We start from the raw sequence: 25,350 nt of genomic DNA, 5'->3' as shown, positions 1-25,350 counted from the left end.
TGAAAAACTTACGTGTGCAAACCACAGGTGCTGTAGCTTGCTTAACAGCTCGCCAGCCGTTCTCACGCCCAGTATGGATTACACGTGATTGCACAAAGGTGAGAAAGGGTACCGTATCCCCGGATAACATGTATGGATAGCATACACATTCAAAATATATGTCTATACATCAGGAGGCAGGCTCAGACGGTGTTAGGCCCAGTATGGCTTGCACGTGATTGCACAAAGGTGAGAAAGGGTACCGTATCCCCGGATAACATGTATGGATAGCGTACACATTCAAAATATATGTCTATACATCAGGAGGCAGGCTCAGACGGTGTTAGGCCCAGTATGGATTGCACGTGATTGCACAAAGGTGAGAAAGGGTACCGTATCCCCGGATAACATGTATGGATAGCGTACACATTCAAAATATATGTCTATACATCAGGAGGCAGGCTCAGACGGTGTTAGGCCCAGTATGGATTGCACGTGATTGCACAAAGGTGAGAAAGGGTACCGTATCCCCGGATAACATGTATGGATAGCGTACACATTCAAAATATATGTCTATACATCAGGAGGCAGGCTCAGACGGTGTCAGGCACAGTATGGATTTGACGGCCCAGACTACACAGCGGAGGAGCAGGGAGAGATAAAGATTGCAAATGCTGGGGCCCTGCCCAAGCAAGGGGGGCCCACTCGTGGGCGTTGGTACTGGCACTGGGCCCCTCATAGTACGGCGGTGTGTCTGACGGCGGGTGTGCACCACCACCGTCAGAGACACTTGATTGCACTATGAGGGACCCTGTGCCAGTGCCCGCGCCCAAGAGTCGGCCTACCCACCTGTCCAGGGCAACGGCACTCGCACGGTGTCGTGCGCTAGGTGGTGACCCCGGCCATGGGGGGGGGAGGCAGCACAGTTAGGGAGTTTTAGAAAGTGGCATATGTTGATGTTGGACATTCAGCTGATGCAAAAGGCGAAATAGGTCAAGTCCCAGGAAGAGGTGGACCAAAGCAAGCCATTTTTCTGTCACCCTATGTGTCATCAGGGGAAGGTGGGACAAAATCCTTGGAAACCCATGCATGGTTCATTTTAATGAAGGTTAGATCATCCACATTTTGGGTTGACAGACGGGTCCTTTTTTCTGTCAGGATTGATCCAGCTGCACTGAAGACTCTTTCCGATAGCACACTTGCAGCTGGGCAAGCGAGCTCCTGTAAGACATATTGTGCCAATTCAGGCCAGGTGTCCAGTTTAGCGGCCCAATAGTCAAAGGGGAATAACCTGTGTGGGAGAACATCGATATGGGAGGAAAAGTAGTTTGTAACCATAGTTGACAACTGCTGTCTCCTGTCACTTTCCATCGATGCAGTATTACCAGTTGTGTGAGCGGTACTTGAAAAATCAGTCCACAACATTGTCATGAAACCCCTGTCTCCAACGCCACTTCTGCTGTGTGCACCATGAACACCTCTGCCAAGCTTCCCCCGGCCCGTACGGCTCGTGTGAGAACCATCACCGATGCTGTGTGCTGGGAATGCCTCAAGCAACCGATTTACCAGAGTTGCTTGTTTATTAGCCAATATTAGGTCAAGGTTCTCCTGTGGCATGATGTTTTGTAATTTGCCTTTATAGCGTGGATCCAGGATACTGGCCAACCAGTAGTCGTCATCGTTCATCATTTTGGCAACGCGGGGGTCCCTTTTTAGGATCTGCAAGGCATAATCTGACATGTGGGCCAATGTTCCCGGTGTCAATGATGCACTGCGAGTGCTGGTTGGAGGAGCACTTTCTGGCAAATCCACATCCCTCCAGTCACGCACAAACCCTGTACCAGACCTTGCCACGCCAACATTTTCACTTGCCCCACGAGATGCATCCTCCTCCCCTAAGTAATCATCCCCGTAATCATCCCCATCATCATCCTCCTCCTCCTCTTCTTCCTCCACCTCGTCCAGGAGAGGTCCCTGAGCAGACAATGGCTGAGTCATCATGGATTCCCTCCTCCTCTTCCTCCTCATCAACATTGGCTGCAGACGCCTGCTCCTTAAGGTGCGTCAAAGTTTGCATGAGCAGACGCATAAGTGGGATGCTCATGCTTAGGATGGCGTCGTCTGCGCTTACCAGCCGTGTGCATTCCACAAAACACTGAAGGACTTTACAGAGGTCTTTCAGCTTCGACCACTGCACACCTGTCAACTCCATGTCTGCTCTCAAAGTGCCTGGCCGTGTATCCTCCCACAAATGCATTATGGCCTGCTCGCACAGCCGCTCCACCATGTGCAGGGTGGAGTTCCACCTTGTTGCAATGTCGATAATGAGGCGGTGGTTGGGAACGTGGAGCAATCGCTGCAGCTTCTGCATACGAACGGAGTGTACAGGCGACCGGCGGATGTGCGCGCACAGTCTTCGCACCTTCTGGAGCAGGGCTGTTAACTCCGGATAATTTTTGAGGAAGCACTGCACCACCAGGTTCAAGGTGTGAGCCAAGCAAGGTATGTGGCTGAGTTTTGAAAGGGCTATGGCTGCCACAAAATTACGGCCATTATCACTAACTACCTTGCCTGCCTCAAGATGTACACTGCCCAGCCATGACTCAGTTTGTCGCTTCAAGTACTCGGCCAGCACCTCGGCGGTGTGTCTGTCGCCCAAACACATCATCTGCAACACAGCCTGCTGACGCTTTCCACTAGCTGCTCGATAGGGGGATACCTCGTGTGCAACAGTGGCAGCTGCAAATGGAGTGCTCGTACGACTGCGCTCTGTGGACGAGCTTTCGCTTCTGGAGGAGGAGGAGGAGGGTCGAACACCTACAGCCAACTGTTTCCTATACCGTGGGCTAGGCAGCACTGTCCCACCACCGCTGTTCCCTGTGGACCCTGCATCCACCACATTAACCCAGTGCGCAGTGATGGACACGTAACGGCCCTGGCCATGCCGACTGGACCATGCATCAGTTGTGAGGTGCACCTTTCCACTCACTGGCTGCTTGAGTGCATGGACAATGCGGTCTTTTACATGATGGTGGAGGGCTGGGATGGCTTTGCGAGAGAAGAAGTGGCGACTGGGTAGGTCATAGCGTGGTACTGCATAGGCCATGAGTTCGCGGAAAGCTGCGCTTTCCACCAACCGATAGGGCATCATCTCAAACGAGATTAGTTTGGCAATGTGGGCGTTCAAACCCAGTGTACGCGGATGAGAGACTGAGTACTTTCTTGACCTACTCATAGTGTCTGGGAGGGTGAGCTGGACTTGAGAGCTGCATATGGTGGAAGTAGCGGTGGACAGGGTGGACTGAGAGAGGGTTGATGATGGTGATGGAGTTGGTGTTCTTTCTGATGGCCTAGATTCAGTATTTCGTTGATATAACAGTGGGATTCCCTGACTGCTGTGGCCTTGCAACGACACCTCAACATTTGCTGCTGTGCTAACCGGTGGGCTTACAGTGGGGGAAACAATGTAGCGTTGCTGACTACCTTCTTTGTGATCAGTTGCACATGTGGCACTTGAGGTTTGGTGTTGTGTCCACGCTTGCAAGTGCATGGTGGTTAAATGTCTAAGCATGCAACTGGTATTCAAATTTTTCAGATTTTTCCCTCGGCTAAAGGTCTTTGCGCACTTCTTACAGATAACCTTGGCCTGATCATGAGGATTTTGTTCAAAAAAGTGCCACACTGCACTCTTCCTACTTTGGCAGACATTTTGCGGCCTAGCACGCTGTGATCTTTTGACCCTCTGGACATGCTGTCCAGCAACTCTTTTGATTTTTGGAACCTGTCTTTGGAGTGCTCCGGGCCTGCCAGATAACAGCTGTTGCGATGTCGATGTCTGCTGTGGATGCTCCTCATCTGAGCTATTGGAAGCAGCACCCTCTTCCCCCAATGGATGCCAATCTGGGTCAACAACTGGGTCATCCATCACCTCCTCTTCAATGTCATGTGCACCTTCCTCTGTGTCACCGTGTATGGTGGTATAATGTGCGGGAAGGGGCACTTGAGTCTCATCAGGGTCAGAATCTGGCTCTGTACACTGCGAGGACAATGTAGTGCTCTGAGTGAATGTACCAGCAGAATCATCTATCAGCGGCTGTGCATCAGTGCACTCCATGTCAGATTCATCTTGGCCTTGGTAATTCACCATTTCACTTGATAATCCAGGCATGGTATGTGAAAACAGCTCCATGGAGTAATCAGTAGTATGGCCTGCGTCATCCTTCAATCTTGGTTGGGGTGAAGGACACAAGGAAAGGTGTGGTTCATGAACATGAGCCTCCAATGACGACTCAGTGCTTTTACTTTTTACAACTTCAGAAGAGGAGGCGATAGAGCTGGAGGCTGAGTCAGCAATGTAAGACAAAACTTTTTCCTGATGCTCTGGCTTTAAAAGCGGTTTGCCAACTCCTAGAAAACTAAGCCTTCGAAGCCTTATGGAGCCAGACGATGATGCAGGCTCAACACCTCCTGCATTCGGTCCTATTTTGCTCTTGCCACTACCATCAGATCCACCACCAACACCATCATTACCAGCTGCCAACTCCCGCCCAATTCCACGGCCTCTTCCACCAGCCTTCCTCATTTTTTGTAGAAATGTAGACAAAATCCAACAAACTATATAGTAATGTAAAACAAGGTACAAGGTGTCTATAGGACAGGGGAGATTTTGAATTTCTGCACACACTAGTGGACACTGGACACTTTTGGATTGTGTGAGGCCCACTGAATATCAGAGCGCTATGTCACAGGCTCGATGGCACAGGTGTGAAAAAAGTGACTACAGGATAAGGGAGATTTTGAATTTCTGCACACACTAGTGGACACTGGACCCTTTTGGATTGTGTGAGGCCCACTGAATATCAGAGCGCTATGTCACAGGCTCGATGGCACAGGTGTGAAAAAAGTGACTACAGGATAAGGGAGATTTTGAATTTCTGCACACACTAGTGGACACTGGACACTTTTGGATTGTGTGAGGCCCACTGAATATCAGAGCGCTATGTCACAGGCTCGATGGCACAGGTGTGAAAAAAGTGACTACAGGATAAGGGAGATTTTGAATTTCTGCACACACTAGTGGACACTGGACACTTTTGGATTGTGTGAGGCCCTCTGAATATCAGAGTGCTATGTCACAGGCTCGATGGCACAGGTGTGAAAAAAGTGACTACAGGATAAGGGAGATTTTGAATTTCTGCACACACTAGTGGACACTGGACACTTTTGGATTGTGTGAGGCCCACTGAATATCAGAGCGCTATGTCACAGGCTCGATGGCACAGGTGTGAAAAAAGTGACTACAGGATCACAGAGATTTTGAATTTCTGCACACACTTGTGGACACTGGACACTTATGGATTGTGTGAGGCCCACTGAATATCAGAGAGCTATGTCACAGGCTCGATGGCACAGGTGTGAAAAAAGTGACTACAGGATAAGGGAGATTTTGAATTTCTGCACACACTAGTGGACACTGGACACTTTTGGATTGTGTGAGGCCCACTGAATATCACAGCGCTATGTCACAGGCTCGATGGCACAGGTGTGAAAAAAGTGACTACAGGATCACAGAGATTTTGAATTTCTGCACACACTAGTGGACACTGGACACTTTTGGATTGTGTGAGGCCCACTGAATATCAGAGCGCTATGTCACAGGCTCGATGGCACAGGTGTGAAAAAAGTGACTACAGGATAAGGGAGATTTTGAATTTCTGCACACACTAGTGGACACTGGACACTTTTGGATTGTGTGAGGCCCACTGAATATCAGAGCGCTATGTCACAGGCTCGATGGCACAGGTGTGAAAAAAGTGACTACAGGATAAGGGAGATTTTGAATTTCTGCACACACTAGTGGACACTGGACACTTTTGGATTGTGTGAGGCCCACTGAATATCACAGCGCTATGTCACAGGCTCGATGGCACAGGTGTGAAAAAAGTGACTACAGGATCACAGAGATTTTGAATTTCTGCACACACTTGTGGACACTGGACACTTATGGATTGTGTGAGGCCCACTGAATATCAGAGCGCTATGTCACAGGCTCGATGGCACAGGTGTGAAAAAAGTGACTACAGGATAAGGGAGATTTTGAATTTCTGCACACACTAGTGGACACTGGACACTTTTGGATTGTGTGAGGCCCACTGAATATCAGAGCGCTATGTCACAAGCTCGATGGCACAGGTGTGAAAAAAGTGACTACAGGATCACAGAGATTTTGAATTTCTGCACACACTAGTGGACACTGGACACTTTTGGATGGTGTGAGGCCCACTGAATATCAGAGCGCTATGTCACAGGCTCGATGGCACAGGTGTAAAAAAAGTGACTACAGGATAAGGGAGATTTTGAATTTCTGCACACACTAGTGGACACTGGACACTTTTGGATTGTGTGAGGCCCACTGAATATCAGAGCTCTATGTCACAGGCTCGATGGCACAGGTGTGAAAAAAGTGACTACAGGATAAGGGAGATTTTGAATTTCTGCACACACTAGTGGACACTGGACACTTTTGGATTGTGTGAGGCCCACTGAATATCAGAGCGCTATGTCACAGGCTCGATGGCACAGGTGTGAAAAAAGTGACTACAGGATAAGGGAGATTTTGAATTTCTGCACACACTAGTGGACACTGGACACTTTTGGATTGTGTGAGGCCCACTGAATATCACAGCGCTATGTCACAGGCTCGATGGCACAGGTGTGAAAAAAGTGACTACAGGATAAGGGAGATTTTGAATTTCTGCACACACTAGTGGACACTGGACACTTTTGGATTGTGTGAGGCCCACTGAATATCAGAGCACTATGTCACAGGCTCGATGGCACAGGTGTGAAAAAAGTGACTACAGGATCACAGAGATTTTGAATTTCTGCACACACTAGTGGACACTGGACACTTTTGGATTGTGTGAGGCCCACTGAATATCAGAGCGCTATGTCACAGGCTCGATGGCACAGGTGTGAAAAAAGTGACTACAGGATAAGGGAGATTTTGAATTTCTGCACACACTAGTGGACACTGGACACTTTTGGATTGTGTGAGGCCCACTGAATATCAGAGCGCTATGTCACAGGCTCAATGGCACAGGTGTGAAAAAAGTGACTACAGGATAAGGGAGATTTTGAATTTCTGCACACACTAGTGGACACTGGACACTTTTGGATTGTGTGAGGCCCACTGAATATCAGAGTGCTATGTCACAGGCTCGATGGCACAGGTGTGAAAAAAGTGACTACAGTATCACAGAGATTTTGAATTTCTGCACACACTTGTGAACACTGGACACTTATGGATTGTGTGAGGCCCACTGAATATCAGAGCGCTATGTCACAGGCTCGATGGCACAGGTGTGAAAAAAGTGACTACAGGATAAGGGAGATTTTGAATTTCTGCACACACTAGTGGACACTGGACACTTTTGGATTGTGTGAGGCCCACTGAATATCAGAGCGCTATGTCACAGGCAGAAATTGGCTAGTGTATCACAAACTACAAGGTGTATGTAGAATTGGGCAGAATAGGAATCTCCCTAGAGTGTAGGTCTGTAAGAACGGAACAAGTCCTCCACTTATCCTTCCACAGTGACACACAGATAGCTTCACTGTGGCCGTGATAACAGCCGTTACATGGTACTGAGAGGAGCATGCACGTACACGGCTGTCTGGTGTACGTAAAATTGTCAAGCTCCGTGTTTTTTAAGTATACGGACTGACACACGCTGTCTCTCTATAGTTTTGAATGTGATCAAACAGCAAATATATTTAACTGTTTGAAAGCTAGACAAAACTAGTAGGTGCAGGTCTGTAAGAACGGAACATGTCCTCGACTTATTCTCACAGAGTGACACACAGATAGCTTCACTGTGGCTGTGATAACAGCCGTTACACAGTACTGTGTGAGGAGCGCACACCGCTGTATGGTGTGAAAAAATGCACGCTCAGTACAACAGCAGGACAAAAAAAAAATTGGGATTGCTTATAAAAAAGCAGTTTGCAGAGCAGTGAGTAAACAGCAATGCAGCTGTCAGGAAGCCTTAAGGCCCTTTTACATTTAGCGATGCACCAGCGATCCAACCAGCGATCCGACCCGGTCAGGATCGCTGGTGCATCGCTAAATGATCGCTAGTGAGCTTTCATACAGAAAGACCTCACAGCGATGCAGCAGCGACGCAGCGCACGATACTTACCATTCACACACAGCGATCCTGCATCCTCCCGCCCGCCTCCACGCGTCGCTGGACGTCACAGCAGGAAGTCTCAGCAGGAAGCGCCCGACGAGAAATGGAGCCGGACATTCTCGCGCGATCAGCGATGAGCAGCGGGGGAGCCGGTCGCTGGTAAGTATCACACATAGCGATATCGCTAGCAATATCGCTATAATGTCACAAAACCAGTGACGATTTAGCGATATTGCTAGCGATATTGCTTAGTGTAAAACCCCCTTTAGAAGGCAGCCTAACAACCAACACCGCTGATCCACCACAATATAGCCTCCCCTTGCACTGCACACACAGTGACTGGTGTGTTGTACAGGCAAAATCGCTAGCAGCAGAAGCAGTTTTTTTTTCTTCTTCCCTGCCTAACGCTCTCCCTACAGAATCAGCAGCAGCAACCTCTCCCTATGCTAAGATCGGCAGAAGTAAGTTGGCGGTCGGCGTGCACGCCCTTTTATACCCCCTGTGACGCCCACCAAAGCAAGCCAATCACTTGCATGCCCTTCTGAAAGATGGTGGTGACCCCTGCCTATGTCATCACGTTGCCCACAGTGTCCGTGGATCCTGACTGGCTGAAAAAGAGCGCAAAACAAACTTTTGAAACGCGACTTTGGCGTGTAAGTCGCCGACCTCGTGGACGACCTCATCCTAGGGTCGGGTTTCGTTTCATGAAACCCGACTTTGCCAAAAGTCGGCGACTTTTGAAATTTTTCGACCCGTTTCGCTCAACTCTACTGTTGACTCATATTCAGTCTGTGATCTATTAGTATACCTAAGTGTTGTGAGTTCATTTTCCCCTTTGTCACTGAGGTCTGGTGAACTCCCTATTCTGGTAAAGGAAGGTAATGAGCCTGATTATCAGGCACCTGAGCCTAATGAGGATGACTGGCTGAGTGGAGTCACGGACTGGATATAAGGCTGCCGACGCCCTTCTGCCCTGCGGGTGATTTCTCTGTGGACTTCTAGGACACCAGTCTGATTCCTGCTCCTCTAAAGCTAAGTTTTCTGTTTTGCCTGTTAGCATTTTGGTTTTGTTTTTTGTTTTCCTTGCTTTTTTGTATTCTGCCATTCCCTGCTGGGGTGAGCTGAATCTCCTTTTGCCTGTAGCTCTGTCTTCAGAATATTCCTGAGTACTGACATAGCTTTTTTGAAGCCTAGCGTCTTCAGGGCCTTTTTCACTGTCAGTCTGTTGGCTCTTATTTTCATAGGGTTTTTCACGGATTGAAGACAGCAGCCTTCCTGTCCTTTTCTGTCTAGTTAGCTTGGGCCCCGTCTTTGCTCAGTCTATCTTTCTGTCTGTGTTAGTATTTTCATCTTGCTTCACCGTCATTATATGTTGAGGGCTGCCTTTTGCTTTGGGGTCTGCTCTGGGGCAGTTTAGATTTCCCCTTTCTTTCTTTAGACCTATTTAATTCTCCAGCTGTTATCGAGGGGTCTAGGGCATCGTAGGAACCCCCCACGGCTACTGCTAGTTGTGTTGATAGGTTCAGGGGTCTGCAATCCGATAGCTGCCAACTTCTCTGGCTTTCTGGACTTAGCTAGCATTTCTGTTTTTGCCTCCTACGGTGACTCAATCATAACACCCAAGTCTTTTTCACATGTGCTGTTGCTTAGCCCTAATCCTCCCATTCTGTATATGCTTTTTTCATTTTTATTGCCCAGATGTAGTACTTTGCATTTTTCCCTGTTAAAAACCATTCTGTTAGTTGCTTCCCACTTCTCCAGTTTATTTATATCTTTTTGAATCCTCTCTCTCTTCTCTAGTATTAGCTATCCCTCCTAGCTTTGTGTCATCAGCAAATTTAATCAGTTTACCCTCTATTCCTTCATCTAAATCGTTGATAAAGATGTTGAAAGACATCCCTCTTGTCCTTGTACTTGACCACCAGCAGGTGGTCGCTACATTGGGCTCTGCTGTAACCCCTTCTGAGCATCTGCCCAAGTAGCGTCTTCTGGAGGCCTCTTTGATTTTTTCGGACAGTACCACAAGCTGCGGTACCTCGCCTCGCGCAGAGAGGGATTTGAAAAGTGGGATGCTGGTATAAAAGCTATCGGTGTAGAGGTGATAACCTTTATCCAGCAGTGGGTGCACAAAATCCCACACAATTTTCCCACTCACTCCCAGGACAGGAAGACATTTAGGAGGTTCAATCCTGGTGTCCTTTCCTTCTTAATCTCATGTGGATGTACCCTGAGGTACTCTCATACAGCTTATAGAGTTTGATTCCTTACCTGGCCCTCTCGCTGGGCAGGTACTGATGGAATCTGAGCCTTCCCTTAAAATGAACCAAGGACTCATCCATGCAGTATCCCTTTGGGGCACGTACACTTCAGGAAACTTTTTGTTGAAGTGTTCAATGACCGGCTGAACTTTGAACAGACGTTTAAAGTTGGGGTCATCTCGTGGGGGACACAGTGCATTATCAGTATAATGCAGGAATTTGTGGATGGCCTTGACCATTCTGAACACTGGAGTGTTGTATAAAATATCAACACTCCAATATTGCCGAATTTCTGGCTTCTTCAGGATCCCCATGTGAAGGGACAGGCCCCAAAACTGCATCATTTCAACTGCGTCTACACGAGACCAGTTAAAATATGATGAACCGGGGTTTTGCGCCCAAAATTGACGAGCGTACAAATTAGCTTCATCCACCATGAGGTTAACAAAATCCTGAGTGAAAAAGTCTTTGAAAAAGTCTATTTCTGTAAGGCCAGTGGTGTCAAACTTGATTCCTGATTCTGCCACAAGATCAAGAATCAGTGGCTCGTAATTTTAGGGGGTTGAGGTTCATACGGGGTCCGCAGTGGGGTGCACTGGTTCAGCGCCATCTTCTGAAATAGTGGGCACTGCCTCATCTTCTGTCCTGGGCCGTCTGCATGGCGGTTCCGCAGGACCCGAGGAGAAAGAGGAAGAGGATGAGGATGAAGAATCTAAAAAGTACAGAAATGTGGGATCGTCTCCCTCACTATCAGTGTCTGAGGCAAGGAAAGAATATGCCTCCTCCAATGAATTGCGCTGTTGGGACGAATGTGAAGAGTGGAACATTTATTGAGTATGGTGCTTGTGTGTACTTTATTGATAACTGTATGTGTGGTGGATAGTGATTGGTGCCAACTAGTCTGAAAAGAAAAAGCTAAAATAAAAAGCAAATAGGGAGAAAAAAATGCATGTGAAAAGAAAAGTCACAGCAGGCACAAGCTCTGATAAGTGAACTGCGCCACTTATCAAAATTCGGCGGCTGCTGGACGTGCGCATGTAGGTGGCGCAAAGGGGGGTGAAAAAAACGGAAGACAGCAGGCACAAGCTCTGATAAATGAACTGCATTACTTATCAAAGTTTGGCTGCTGTGGGATGTGCGTATGGAGTTGGTGCAAAGTGGGCTGAGGAAAAAAAGTGAGCACGAGTGTTGATCGGTAAACTGCGTCACCAATCAACGCTCGGCAGCTGCTAAATGTGTGCATGGAGGCAGAGCAAAGGGGGATGGAGGTGGTAAAAAGAGGGGGATGGGGGATTGGGGTGGATGAAGAGAGATCGGGCAGTGATCAGGGATCAACATTTGCTGTTGTAGTCAGGTGGCACAAAGAGGGTGAAAAAAAAGGAAAACGGCAGGCACAAGCTTTGATAAGTGAACTGCATCACTTATCAAAGTTTGGCAGCTCCGGTATGTGTGTACGGAGTTGGCGCAAAGGGGGCTGAGAAAAAAAGCAAGCACGAGTGTTGATCGGTGAACTGCATCACCAATCAACGCTCGGCGGCTTCTAAATGTGTGCATGGAGGCGGCGCAAAAGGGGGTTGGAGGTAGTAAAACGAGGGGGATGGGGGAATCAGGTGGATGAAGAGAGATCAGGCAGGGATCAGGGATCAACATTTGCGGTTGTAGTCAGGTGGCGCAAAGGAGGGTAAAAAAAATGGAAAACCACAGGCACAAGCTCTGATAAGTGAACTGCATCACTTATCAAAGTTTGGCGGCTGTGGGATGTGTGTACGGAGTTGCCGCAAAGGGGGCTGAGACAAAAAAGTGAGCACGAGTGTTGATCCGTGAACTGCATCACCAATCAACGCTCGGCGGCTGCTAAATGCGCGCACGGAGGTGGCGCAAAGGGGGATGGAGGGGGTAAAAAGAGGGGGAAGGGGGGAAGCAGGATTTGGAGTTGTAGGTGTTAATTTAAGGGGTTAATTCGCTGTAAAAAATTGCGGAGAATTCCGCTGACGTCCCTGAGGCTGCAGGGAGTCCCCGCAATTTTTTACAATGAATTAACCCCTTAAATTAACACCTACAACTCCAAAATTTTACACAAAAACCCTCATCTAATTACTAGTGATAGACATAAAAAAAAAACCATGAAATGAAATGGTTAACTGTATGTAAACCATGTGTCATTTCATGTCGGGTAGGGGAATGATTTTACAGAAGCCGGCAAATGTTTCAGTGGCTATTCTGCTATGAAGAACTGCATGAATTATAAATATATATATATATGTATTCTATGTGTCTATATCTATTCTTTCCTTTGTGTTTGAAAACCTGTCATAGGGCTCCATTAGATGTCCATTTTGCAAATCTGCGAGAAAATCTCGGCAGATGGATGTCAAACGGATGCTTACATGCGAATAAAATCGGTTCTATGCTGGAAAATCGGATCACAGACGGAGCCATGGTGAAGAAACCTTTGTGCGATTTCGGACCGTTAAAATCGGACCGATTTTTTAATCGTTGTGTGTGACTCCAGCCTAAATGCTGCGTTTTTCCGTCGCATCATCGTGCGCATTACGACAAAAAACGCTGCGTTTGTATGCGTTTTTCCATGCGTTTGCATGTTTATGCACATGGTGTCACAATCACAGGAGGAAAATCCTTGAAAAATTCTTGCAACAGACTCCACCAATGGGACAGCAGTGGGCTTGTGTTATGGAAATTCTTTATATAGACCCAGTGTACAGCTGAATTCTTCACATTTGCTTGGATTTTCTCTTGACAACATGGATCTGCACTGGAAGAGTTTTCACTTCAACTTGGATCTGGACATCAGGATGGCTCAGGCTTATGCAGTTGCTTTCCATCAACAAAGGGAGAGAGAGAGACAGCGAAGATGGCAGCGGCGGCGTTTGTGGATACATCCGATTATTGAACTCCGGGAGAGCCGTGGAGCATACCAGACCCTCTACAGCGAGCTCCAGGTAAACCCGGATAAATTTACTGATTACACACGGATGTCCCAACAAAGCTTCAGGTATTTGCTTGGTCGTGTCCAAGATGCCATCCGGAGACAGGACACACAGCTCCGTTGTGCGATTCCTCCCGAGGAACAGCTCCTGGTCACATTACGGTACGTAGTATTGCAAAAACAATACCTGCATAATTTTTTTTGTTCTCACATGGACTATTCCAAAGCTGGCAGAATTATTGTTCTGCCATGTAGTTAACCAAATGCTGCATTTTTTTTTTTATGCCATGTAGTAAAGAAAAGGCTGCATATATATTTGTATGCCATTATTTTTTCTTGTGTTAAATTGTATTTTTTGTTGTTGTAACAATCCATGTACACCAATATTAATTTTTGTTGTTTCTCTGTTTCACAGATTCCTGGCTACTGGCAAGAGCCTCTCTTCACTGCACTTCCAGTACCGTATTGGAATATCAACCTTGTCTGGAATAGTTGTGGACACCTGCCGGACTTTGTGGGACGTTCTCTGTCCCGGATTTATGCCCCTGCCCACCGTGGAAAAGTGGTTTGAAATTGCTGAAAGATTCTGGACAGTCTGCAATTTATCTAACTGTTTGGGTGCCGTTGATGGGAAACACATCCGTGTTATAAAACCAAAAAGAACAGGCTCTGAGTACTATAACTATAAAAAGTACTTCTCTACAGTACTAATGGCCATTTCAGATGCAGACTGTATGTTTGTTGCGGTTGACATTGGTTTATTTGGCCGTGGGAATGACTCCCAGGCTTTTTAGAACTCTGACATGGGCCGGAGGTTGTATGGCAACCAGTTCAATTTCCCCATGCCACGGCCTCTTCCCAACACCGAAGGTCCCCCACAGCCCTTTGTAATGGTTGGGGATGAGGCATTCCAGATGTGCCAAAACCTGCTCAAGCCCTACTCCAGCCGTGACTTGGACCACACCAAAAGAATTTTTAATTACAGGCTGACCAGGGCCAGAAGAACTGTTGAGTGTGCGTTTGGTATACTTGTCTCCAGATGGCGCATTCTCAGCACAGCCATTAATCTGAAACTGGAAACAGTGGATGAGGTGGTGAAGGCCTGTGTGGTTCTACATAATTTTGTCATGGTTAGAGAACACCCGAACTTTGAACTCAGTGATGCAGCTCCTAACCCATTGCCTGAATTTACTCAGCACCCTCTCAGGTCATCCGTTGAAGTTGGCCAAATGAGGGACCAATTTGCGGCCTACTTCAACTCAGATGTGGGACGGGTGGAATGGCAAGCTCAAATGGTGTAACAAATTTTTCTTTTGTGTCTATGTTAATAAAAAAACCTGTGTTGATACCTGTGCCGAGTGCACTCTGTCTTCTTACACTTCAATACAATAATCATCTGGTCCGGTGTACCAGAGAATTAATGATGCTGTGTTTTGTGCATCATGAATTTACTAGTACTCCTGAACAGGTGACTATACATACAAGTTGTATGACCTTTATCATCTCTACACTTTGAGTTCAATTTGCTGCAACGGTGGAGATAACACAAATAATTTTTGTGTCACCTGGCATGATGTTAACAATAGTGATTTGGGACTGCAGTTGCATCCCTCACTATTTAAGACACCTAATGCTGTGACTATAAATATTATTTGTAGTATCATCACTGTGGCTTCAGTTTGAACGCAGACAGTAGACATAATAAAGTTTATACAACTAATACAATGCCCAGGCCTGGTGTCATGCTGAAGTGAGGACACCAAAAGTAATGCATCCAGACTTCAGAAGGTTATCACACATGGGCAGGAGAATACACATAAGAGGTAAACTGCAGCATCGCTACAGTCTGATAGAAATATATGCAGACTGAAGCGACGCTGCAGGTTAAAACTCATGTGTATTCACCTGGCCAGGTGTGAGAGTTATGATACGAGGGCAGGGTATTGTACATATGGCGTGTATTTTCCCCGTCATCTCCTCAGTTTCTCAACACACACTGAATAGAGGATGTGGTTAATTACAAGGTATATCTATAATCACCTTGCCTTGTATCACAAAAAGTTAAATGATGATGGTAAAAACACACCATAGTCAATTAACTTTTGATGATACCTGGCAAGGTAACAATAGATACGCCTTGCACTCAACATCCTCTATTCAGTCTGTGTAATATTAGCTGACTCAAGAGACTGGTGGGGAAAATACAAGTCATATAGATTTGTGTTTTTGACTACACATATCTCCAAGACTGACACAAGAAACATGTGTCAGTAATGGAGCTATATGATGGCAAAAACGCTAAGTGTACGGCGCAGTGTGTGTACGGCGCAGTGTGTGGAGGCGGTGAATGAAACAGTATTTTGTGAAAGCAGAATTGCACATTTATTTTTTTAAAAAACAAAAAATGTATTTTGAAGGACGTTTGGGGAAGAGTGGGATACTTTGAGGGTGTGGAGAGACGAGGAACGTCTGGAAGTTGAGGAAGGGGTTCTAGGTGAAGGGGCGACTAAAGTAGTGGGGAAAGGGAGCTCAGGGATGGAAACGGAGGCAGGTTGAGAAGCATTAGAAGGAGAGGGGGGACTGACAAACAAAGTCTTTTGTTTCTTGTTCTTCTTTGGGGCAGGAGTCACCTGCCTGGACCGACTACCACCGTGTGGCCGCCTTACATTGCTTGACCTCCTGGAGATGGTGGACCGTGTCCGTGATGAGAAAAAGAGGGAATGTGGGTCACCCCTTTGCTGCTCGGTGGTGGCGGTGGCGGTGCTCCTTGAAGGAGAATAGGTGGTGTCAGTGCTCCTAGAAGGAGAAGTGTTCTTGGTGCTTCTTGTTGGAGAAGTGGTGGCGGTGCTCCTACGAGGAGAAGTGGTGGCGATGCTGTGATGCTCCTAGGAGGCGAAGTGGTGGCGGTGCTCCTATGATGAGGAGTGGTGGTGATGCTCCTAGGAGGTGAAGTGGTGGAGGTGCTCCGATGATGATGAGTGGTGGCGGTGCTCCTAGGAGGCAAAGAGGTGGTGGTGCTCCGATGATGAGGAGTGTTGGCAGTGCTCCTATGAGGCAAAGTGGTGGTGGTGGTCCTATGATGAGGAGTGGTTGGCAGTGCTCCTGGAATGACGAGGAGTGGTGGCGGTGCTCTCATGCTGATGCTGAGTGGTGGCGGTGCTCCTAGATGGAGATGTTGTGTCGGTGCTCTGACCAGGAGAATAGGTGGTGGTGGCCCAAGCTGGTTGTGTGGTGGCGGTGCGCCAAGATGGTAGTACGGTGGCGGTAGTGGTGCTCCAGACGAGCAGCGCTTACCATGCTGGTGGCGGGGGTGGAGTGTCCAGCAGCACTCGGCATTCGTGCGGTGTATTGTGCGGCTTGGCTAGGAGTGCAGGTGGCCATGCAGTGGTATGCAGCAGAAGTCGGCACTGTGGTGAAGCGAGTCAGTGGTGGCACACGTGGGAATGACACCACTGAGTGCTGCACGTACTGATTCTGATGCATAGCCTGTAACACATTCAGCTGTTGCTCAAGGCTAAGGTGTTCCGCCATGCCCTGTTCAATTTTACTAAAGAAATGGTGCGCTGCTCTGTTGAGGTCGGCCTCCAGCCAGTCAAGGTGCTGGTCGACAGAGTGGAAGTGGTGTTCCATGTGGGTAAAACCGCGTTCCATGAGTGAAAGACCGCTTTCCACTCGGTCGGACAGCTACTTGACGCTGGCATGAAAGGCCTCGCTCAAGTGCATGAACTCGGGCAAGACAGGCCTGTCCGAGGCCCACTGCCGCTGGCGGGTAGTGCCCGCATAACCAGTAGCAGAGACCTGGGACAGGGGAACACCTGATGGACCAGCTTCCTGGTCACCAGCTGTCCGTGTTGCTGACCTGCAAGTTGCTTCCTTGCTGTCGGATAGCTGGGACGGGTCCGAGGTCGATCGATGATGGACCGATTCAGGGAAAGGTTGCAGGGTTCTGCTCCAGGTGTTGTGGAAAGAAAAGTAAAACATTACTATCATGCATTTACTAGAAGCATCAGCTGTGGAATAGAAAAGCACAGGTTATTAAAAAAAATTAAAAAAAATGTAATACTTACGCTCTGGTGGCAAGGACCGGCCTTAGGAATGCCAACTTGCGATGATAGCGGTACTTTGTTCTGGTCCTCGCCGCAGAACCACTGCGAACCTGTCCCTCAGCACGAACATCAGTGTCGAAGCGGTCCTTCATTGAGCGCCAAAGTGTGCGGTCTTTGTTCACTGTAGAAAAAACAAAGAAAAAATGTTATACAATGCACTGATGGCAACATCTGTATCATCACACACACCTGAGTGAACATGGCAAACATTCAATGCGGCATCACAAAAGAATTCAATACACAATGCAGTCACTGTTTATCCTGATGTCACTCGTGTGTTTACTGCAAGAAAATATCTTGCAAGAAACACACCAATATCTACAGCTTCAAGAGTTAAAGCATGATCAATAAAGCATTACAATACACAATGCATTCACTGCTGATCCTGATGACACTGGTGATTTTACTGCAGGAATATATCTAGCAAGAAACACACCAGTATCAACAGCATCAAGAGTGAAAGCATGATCAATACAGCATTACAATACACAATGCATTCACCGCTGATGCTGATGACACTGGTGTGTTTACTGCAAGAATATATCTTGCAGGAAACACACCAGTATCAACAGCATCAAGAGTGAAAGCATGATCAATACAGCATTACAATACACAATGCATTCACTGTTGATCCTGATGACACTGGTGTGTTTACTGCAAGAATATATCTTGCAAGAAACACACCAGTATCAACAGCATCAAGAGTGAAAGCATGATCAATATAGCATTACAATACACAATGCATTCACTGTTGATCCTGATGACACTGGTGTGTTTACTGCAAAAATATATCTTGCAAGAAACACACCAGTATCAACAGCATCAAGAGTGAAAGCATGATCAATACAGCATTACAATACACAATGCATTCACTGTTGATCCTGATGACACTGGTGAGTTTACTGCAAGTATATATCTTGCAAGAAACACACCAGTATCAACAGCATCAAGAGTTAAAGCGTGATCAATACAGCATTACAATATACAATGCAGTCACTGTTGTTCCTGAGGACACAGTTATGTTCACTGATAGAATATATCTATCAGGAAACATAACAGTATCCTCAGGAACAAAGTCAATGTGACATCAAACAGCAGGGAAATACTTACTAAACGCCTTTTTTGAAGCTGCAGAGGCGCTGTCCCAGCCCTCCATCAACGCTGCGGCCACCTCATTCCAGAGCTGCCGGGTCACCACAATGTCTTTGTACTGCTGGTCACGGCTGTCCCACAACGGGACACATTCCTCGACAAGGTGGAACAGGTGCTCGTTGTCGAGATAGATGTCTTCATCCCGTTGTAATCTTGGAAATTGATGAGAATCGCATAGAAAAAAAAGGAAGCAGAAAAGAAGAAATATATAGAGGAAGAGAAACAGGACAGAAAAAAAGGAATAGAACATTTTTTTTTTTTTTTTTGAAAAAAGGGTCCTTGAAAGACTTGATACTTACATTGCATCTCCTCGCCGTAACTTGGCTAGCCAGTTCTTCTTGGGATGGCGAATATTCGGATCCAGAAGACATGCTGGAATTTAAAAAAAAACATTAGTACATAATATGTTTTAAAGGACAGGCATACATAGATAGATTTTATAATACTCACATTTTAGCTGCTGAAGCTGTAATCCAAACTAAAGTCTTGTCTATAGCTGGGTGGGTGTATTCTGTCTTGTAGGGCTTCTTATCTCTTGCAGACTGTCTGTAGAGTGTGGTCTGGCACTACAGACCCCTTCTTTTATGTACACTCCTCCAAAACAATGTTGCTTGTTTAGGGGGAGGATTAAACAAGTATCTAGACATGGTTTACTCTGAAATCGCGCGCGCTCACAAAGCGCTGAACGTGCACACCTCACAGCGCACGTCAGCGACCCAATAGACTCTAATGCTATTTTTTTGTGTGTTGCGTGCGCACACGCACGCATGCGATTTTTTAATGATGTTGGGCAGAACAAAAAATGCATCATGTACCGTCTGGCGCGTCTGGTCGCACACCTGGAAAATGCGCAGCGCACGAAAACTCTGAGGCATGCGTACAATCGCTAGACACTGCGGCCCGCCATTTTAAAGATAGGGGACAATTGCGCGTGCGACCGATAGCGCACGATGCACTGCGCGATAAAACGCTAGTGTGAAACCAGCCATTGTCCGTCGTCTACGTCCAACGGACACAAAATTTTCGATGGATCCATTGAACAATGGACGAAATGTGAGGCCATCCGTCGCAATCCATCACTAGTACAAGACTATGAGAAAAAAAACAGATTCAGCGTCATCAGTCGCAGAATCCGTTTTTTTATAAAAATGACAGATTGTGACTGATGGCAAAAAACTGATGTGTGAAAGAGGCCTTACCAGCCTGATAATACCAGGCCGAAGCAGTCTGCTTAACTTGGATGGTTAGCAAAAATAGTGGAATCCCCTCCCAAAAAAAATAGCATAGGGTCCCGCTATTTTTGTTAACCAGCCAAGGAAAAAGCAGACAGCTGCGGCATGGTATTCTCAGGCTGGTGAGGCCCATGGATTTTGTCCCTCACCAGCCTAAAAATAGCAGCCTGCAGCCGCCCTACAATTGGCACATCCAAAGATGTGGCACCTAACTGGCTCTTCCCACTTGTCCTGTAGCGGTGGCAAGCTGGGTAATATTTTTGGAGTTGATGTCACCTTTGTATCGTCTGGTGACATCACGCCCACGGCTTAGTAATGGAGAAGCGTCAGTAAGACACCTATCCATTACTAATCCTATAGTTGCATGGAGAAATAAAGACACAGCCAGAATAAAGTTCTTTAATTGAAATAATGACACAGACTCCTTTAATAATCTTAATTAAACCATACTTACTGAATGCCTAATTCCATCGAAGCCCTCGTCTCCTGGAAGAGAAATAAAATAAAAAATCAACACTATACCATACCTGTCCTCCGAGAAGATATACATACTGTCCCACGACAAGTCCAGCTCTGCTACGTTTGGATGCCTTTGACTGAATGGTGGCATTATGTCACTATTCAGCCTGACATCCAGACACAGGGGGGCTTGAAGATGATCAATGGGGATGTCCCAGCAGTCATGTGCACTGCAGTTCTCACAGACAGCTGATTGTGAGAATATGACAAGTAACCGGAGATAACCCCGTCCCAGGCAGTCACATGCACCGCAGTTCTCGCGGTCAGCTCTGCTCAGCGCGAGAACTGCTGTGGCACAAGGTACACCTTTATTTAAATTAGTTCACATGCCTAGTAAGCTGCGTTCCCGCACTTACTACGCATGTGACTAGAAAGATAATGCAGTTTCACCACATCTAATGATAGTCTATGGGTAATTTACGCTGCGGAGACTGAGCATCTCCGCAACATAAATAGACATTCTGCGGTCTGGAAAGACGCACCACATGTTTGTTCACACGGGGAAGCCGCGGGCGTCTCTGAACACATAGTGGGCATGGGATTTTTTTTAAATCCCATCCACTATGCAGTAACATCTGGCTGCTGTGGGTTAGATGCTGCGAAAGGATGCAGTGTCCAACCCGCAGCGTTTACTGACCATGGGAATATACCCTAAGTAGTAAAATAATGAAATAAAGCTGTTAGATAATCTAGTGAGGTAACGCCAGGGAATTTTAATCAAATTATATTAGAAAAGAGATTAGATTATGAAATTAAATAGATAGGAGTAAAATACATTTTTACTTTATTTCTCCAAGGAGCTGCAAGCTTTCAGTCATGCAGTCGTGCCAACACAGCTACAATCATAGCTCACTATACTGTGAGCAAAGCCTGTAAGCACGACCTTGCTCTTTGACTAACTGCCGGCTCTGAATTGATACACTGCTGAGCCGGCTGTCAGTCATTGCTGGGGTGTGCTTACAGGCTCTCCTCACAGTATAGTGAGTGATGACCATGCCAACACGCCTGTATGACTGAAAGCTGGTGGCTTCTAGGATGAATTAAGCTCATTTTCTCCTGGGTGCTGCACTTTTAGTGCAGGGGCCGGGCATCTTCCTAAGGCTGGAGTCACGCACAATGCATAAAAATATGGTCCGTTTTAAACGGACGAGAATTGCAGAAATGTTCACAGAACAGTGATCCGTATGTCATCCTTGTACAATGCGAGGATGCAATTTTCTCGCATCTAAGCAACCGTGTGACATCTGTATGGCATCCGTACTGCGAGATTTTCTCGCTGGCTTGAAAAATGGACATATAATTCGTGAAAACATATAAACAGTCTATATATATATATCTATAATAATAAATGCCCTAAGCAGCTTCCGGTTGTAACAACTTCCGTCCAGTTGTAACCGGTGACGTCACCGCACACCTCTTTCCATGTTAACCCTCAACACACACACTCCTCTCACCTTTTACCATCTTCTCACTCCGTCTCTCATACTCACGCCGTCATCGCCGCTGATCCACGATCCCCGACATCTTCCGCCGGTGCCATCCTGGATCCAGACGTCCTCCACGCCGGCGACATGTTCTTGCGGCAACGCCATTATAGATCGGCGAAATCCCGCGATAGTCAAGATGGCGTCGCCGCAAGAACATGTCGCCGGCGTGGAGGACGTCGGGATCCAAAATGGCGTCGGCAAAATCTCGCGAGATTTCACGATACTCAAGATGGCGTCGCCGCAAGAACATGTCGCCGGCGTGGACAACGTCTGGATCCAGGATGGCGCCGGCGGAAGAAGATGTCGGGGATCGTGGAGCAGCGGCGATGACGGCGTGAGTATGAGAGACGGAGTGAGAGAAGGGGTCGTATGTGGAGTGAAAGAGTGAGTGGAGATGGTGAAAGGTGAGAGGAGTGTGTGTGTTGAGGGTTAACATGGCAAGAGGTGTGATGCTATCGCATCCTCCCGATGCGGTAGCATCGGGCCATAATCTAGTATATATATATGTATATGTCTGTGAGACACATATCTATATATAATTGCCTTAAATTGTCTGTCATCCACTTTCATCTGGATGTCCCCGAATCCCACAATCCACTCCACCGCACCGGAAGTACGCCGACCGCCATTTTGGAACACCCTATTGATGACGCTCGGATCCAGGACGCCGCTGTGATCCCGACCATCGCTCGGATCCTGGTCGCTGCTGCGATCCAGATCACCGCTGCGATCCCAACCACTGCTGGGATCCCAGCTGCCGCTCGGATCCAGGACGCCCCTGCGATCCCTACCATCGCTCGGATCCTGGTCGCTGCTGCAATCCTGATCACCGCTGCGATCCCAACCGCTGCTGGGATCCCAGCTGCCGCTCGGATCCAGGCCACCGCTGCGATCCCAACCGCCGCTGCCCCCATCGTGGTGTTACTGCCCTCCCGATGCGATAGCATCGGGCACACATCTAGTATATATATATCTATATTTCATACAGAGCTAGATCGCAGAATAGCCGATAATTGAATTGTCGGCATCTGTAAAATCATTACAGAACCCGACAGGGTATGAGACGTGGTTTACATATAGTAAACCATTGCATATCCATTAGCTTTATATATATGGCACCTCTTATTGACATCTGTCCATCATTAACCAGGCTTAATGTCACCTTGCAATAGCAAGGTGCATTAACCCCTTATTACCCTATATGCCGCCGCTACACGGCAGTGGGATGAGAGAGACTAAGTGCCAGAATTGGCGCATCTTACAGATGCGCCTTTTCTGGGGTGGCTGGGGGCAGATTATTTTAGCCGGGGGGGGGCAATAACCATGGTCTCTCTCTAGGCTATTAATATCTGTCTTCAGTCACTGGCTTTCCTTCTCTGGCGGAGAAAATTGCGCGGGAGCCCACGCCAGTTTTTTCCGTGAATTCTTTAATTTAACACCTACAGTTCCAAAATTTTACAGACACACACTACTAGCACTACTGACATTATTAGTGAGTGACATACTGTATATAAAGCTAACGGATATACAGCGGTTTACTGTATGTAAACCATGACTCATATCCTGTCGGGTTCTGTAATGATTTTACACATGCCAGCAATTGAATTATCAACTATTCTGCTATCTATATCTCTATGACATATAAATATATATATATATATGTGTGTGTGTCAATGACATATATATATACCTATGCTATCTGTATACATGTTTTCTATCTATTCTATTTTAACTTGTCAGTGTGATTTTACATTATAGCACACTGAATTCCTGGCTTTTGTAAAGGACACCGATGCGTATTTCTCACAAGTCACACGCATGGTCCATGTGTAATCCGTTTTTTCTCGCACTCATAGACTTGAATTGGCGAGTCTCGGCTGGAACACGGTGCAAATCACAACATGCTGCGATTTCACCCGCACGTATATTACGGGCGAGAAAAAAACGGATGATGGGAGCTTCCCCATAGATTAACATTGGTCTGAGTGCTATGCGATAAAAAAAAATCGCATAGCGCTCGGACCAATGTTAATCTATGGGGCAGTATTTCTCTCTAGTGTGACTCTGGCCCTATGCTGTAAGCTTGCAGATTAACCCTATTTTTACAAGTTGCTAGTGTTATCTGACCTGACTGGTTCCTTTTAAGTGAATTTTTGTCCATTATAGGTTTCAGTCCCACAGTTGAAGAAAACAATTCTATCAAATTATTAAGTACCTTGATTAAACAAAATATTGTATCACTACCTTATTAAATAGGCACAAGGGTTAAATAAAAATATATATAATTGTTTTAGGCTGCAGTAAAGTATGAAGAATTAGCATTTCCAGTAGCTCTCTTTAAATAATAACTATTTGTTTTAGTGATACATTTGCATTGTCTATACATGCAGATAGAAAGATTTATTCAGTGCCAATCTAACAGGAAGGAAAATACAATGCAGTACCACATCGCCCTCTAGTGGTACCCAGTACATACAGGGCATGAGATAGATATAGACAAAGAGAAAGTGTATATTTACTGTATATATAATGTGCTGCTAAAAATGTTAGAAAATTAAAGGCACTCCACTTGGACAATACCTTTTTGAATTAAATAGTACATCTTATAAAATAAAAAATCATATGCACGACTCTCGCATCGGTGCCATTCCAGAGATTTCGGAACTGGGTCTGCCGGGGTTCATGTGGCATTGTTATTATGCAACATGCGCAATGCAGCCAGTCAGCATCAGAAGTCCAATAGCTGCTGCTGATTGGCAGCAGGGCTCTTTAGGCATAACAATGCCACGTGAACCTCAGCAAGCCCTGCACCTACATCGCTGGGGCGGATTAGTTATGGGAGTTGAGTATATTTTTAAAAAGTTTTTCATTCAAAGGGATGGATAACCCCTTTAATCCCTTAAAGACCAAGCCACTTTGTAGGGTAATGACCAAGCCTCATTTTATAGTTCTGACCACTGTCCCTCTATGAGTTAATAACTCTGGAACGCTTTAATGGATCCCACTGATTCTGAGATCGCTTCTTCGTAACATATTGTACTTCATGATAGTCATAAAATTTGTTTGATATGACTTGCATTTATTTGCAAAAATATGGAAATTTGGCTAACATTTTGAACATTTCAACATTTTCAAACTTTTAATTCTTATGCCCTTAATTCAGAGAGTCATATCGCACAAAATAGTTAATAAGTAACATTTCCCACATGTCTACTTTACATCTGCACAATTTTTGAAGATAATTTTTTTTTCGTTAGGAAGTTATAAGGGTTAAAAGTTGACCAGCAATTTCTTATTTTTCCAACAAAATTTACAAAACCATTTTTTAGGGACCACCTCACATTTGAAGTGACTTTGAGGGGTCTATATGACAGAAAGTATCCAAAATTGATACAATTATAAAAACAGCACCCCTCAAGGTGCTCAAAACCACATTCAAGTTTATTAACCCTTCTGATGCTTCACAGGAATTAATGCA

This window comes from Dendrobates tinctorius, unplaced genomic scaffold (genome assembly GCF_039654945.1).
Source record: "Dendrobates tinctorius isolate UK_male_01 unplaced genomic scaffold, ASM3965494v1 ptg000022l, whole genome shotgun sequence".
Lineage (NCBI taxonomy): Eukaryota > Metazoa > Chordata > Amphibia > Anura > Dendrobatidae > Dendrobates > Dendrobates tinctorius.
The sequence above is the reverse complement of the archived record's forward strand: the minus strand, read 5'-3'. Positions refer to the sequence as shown.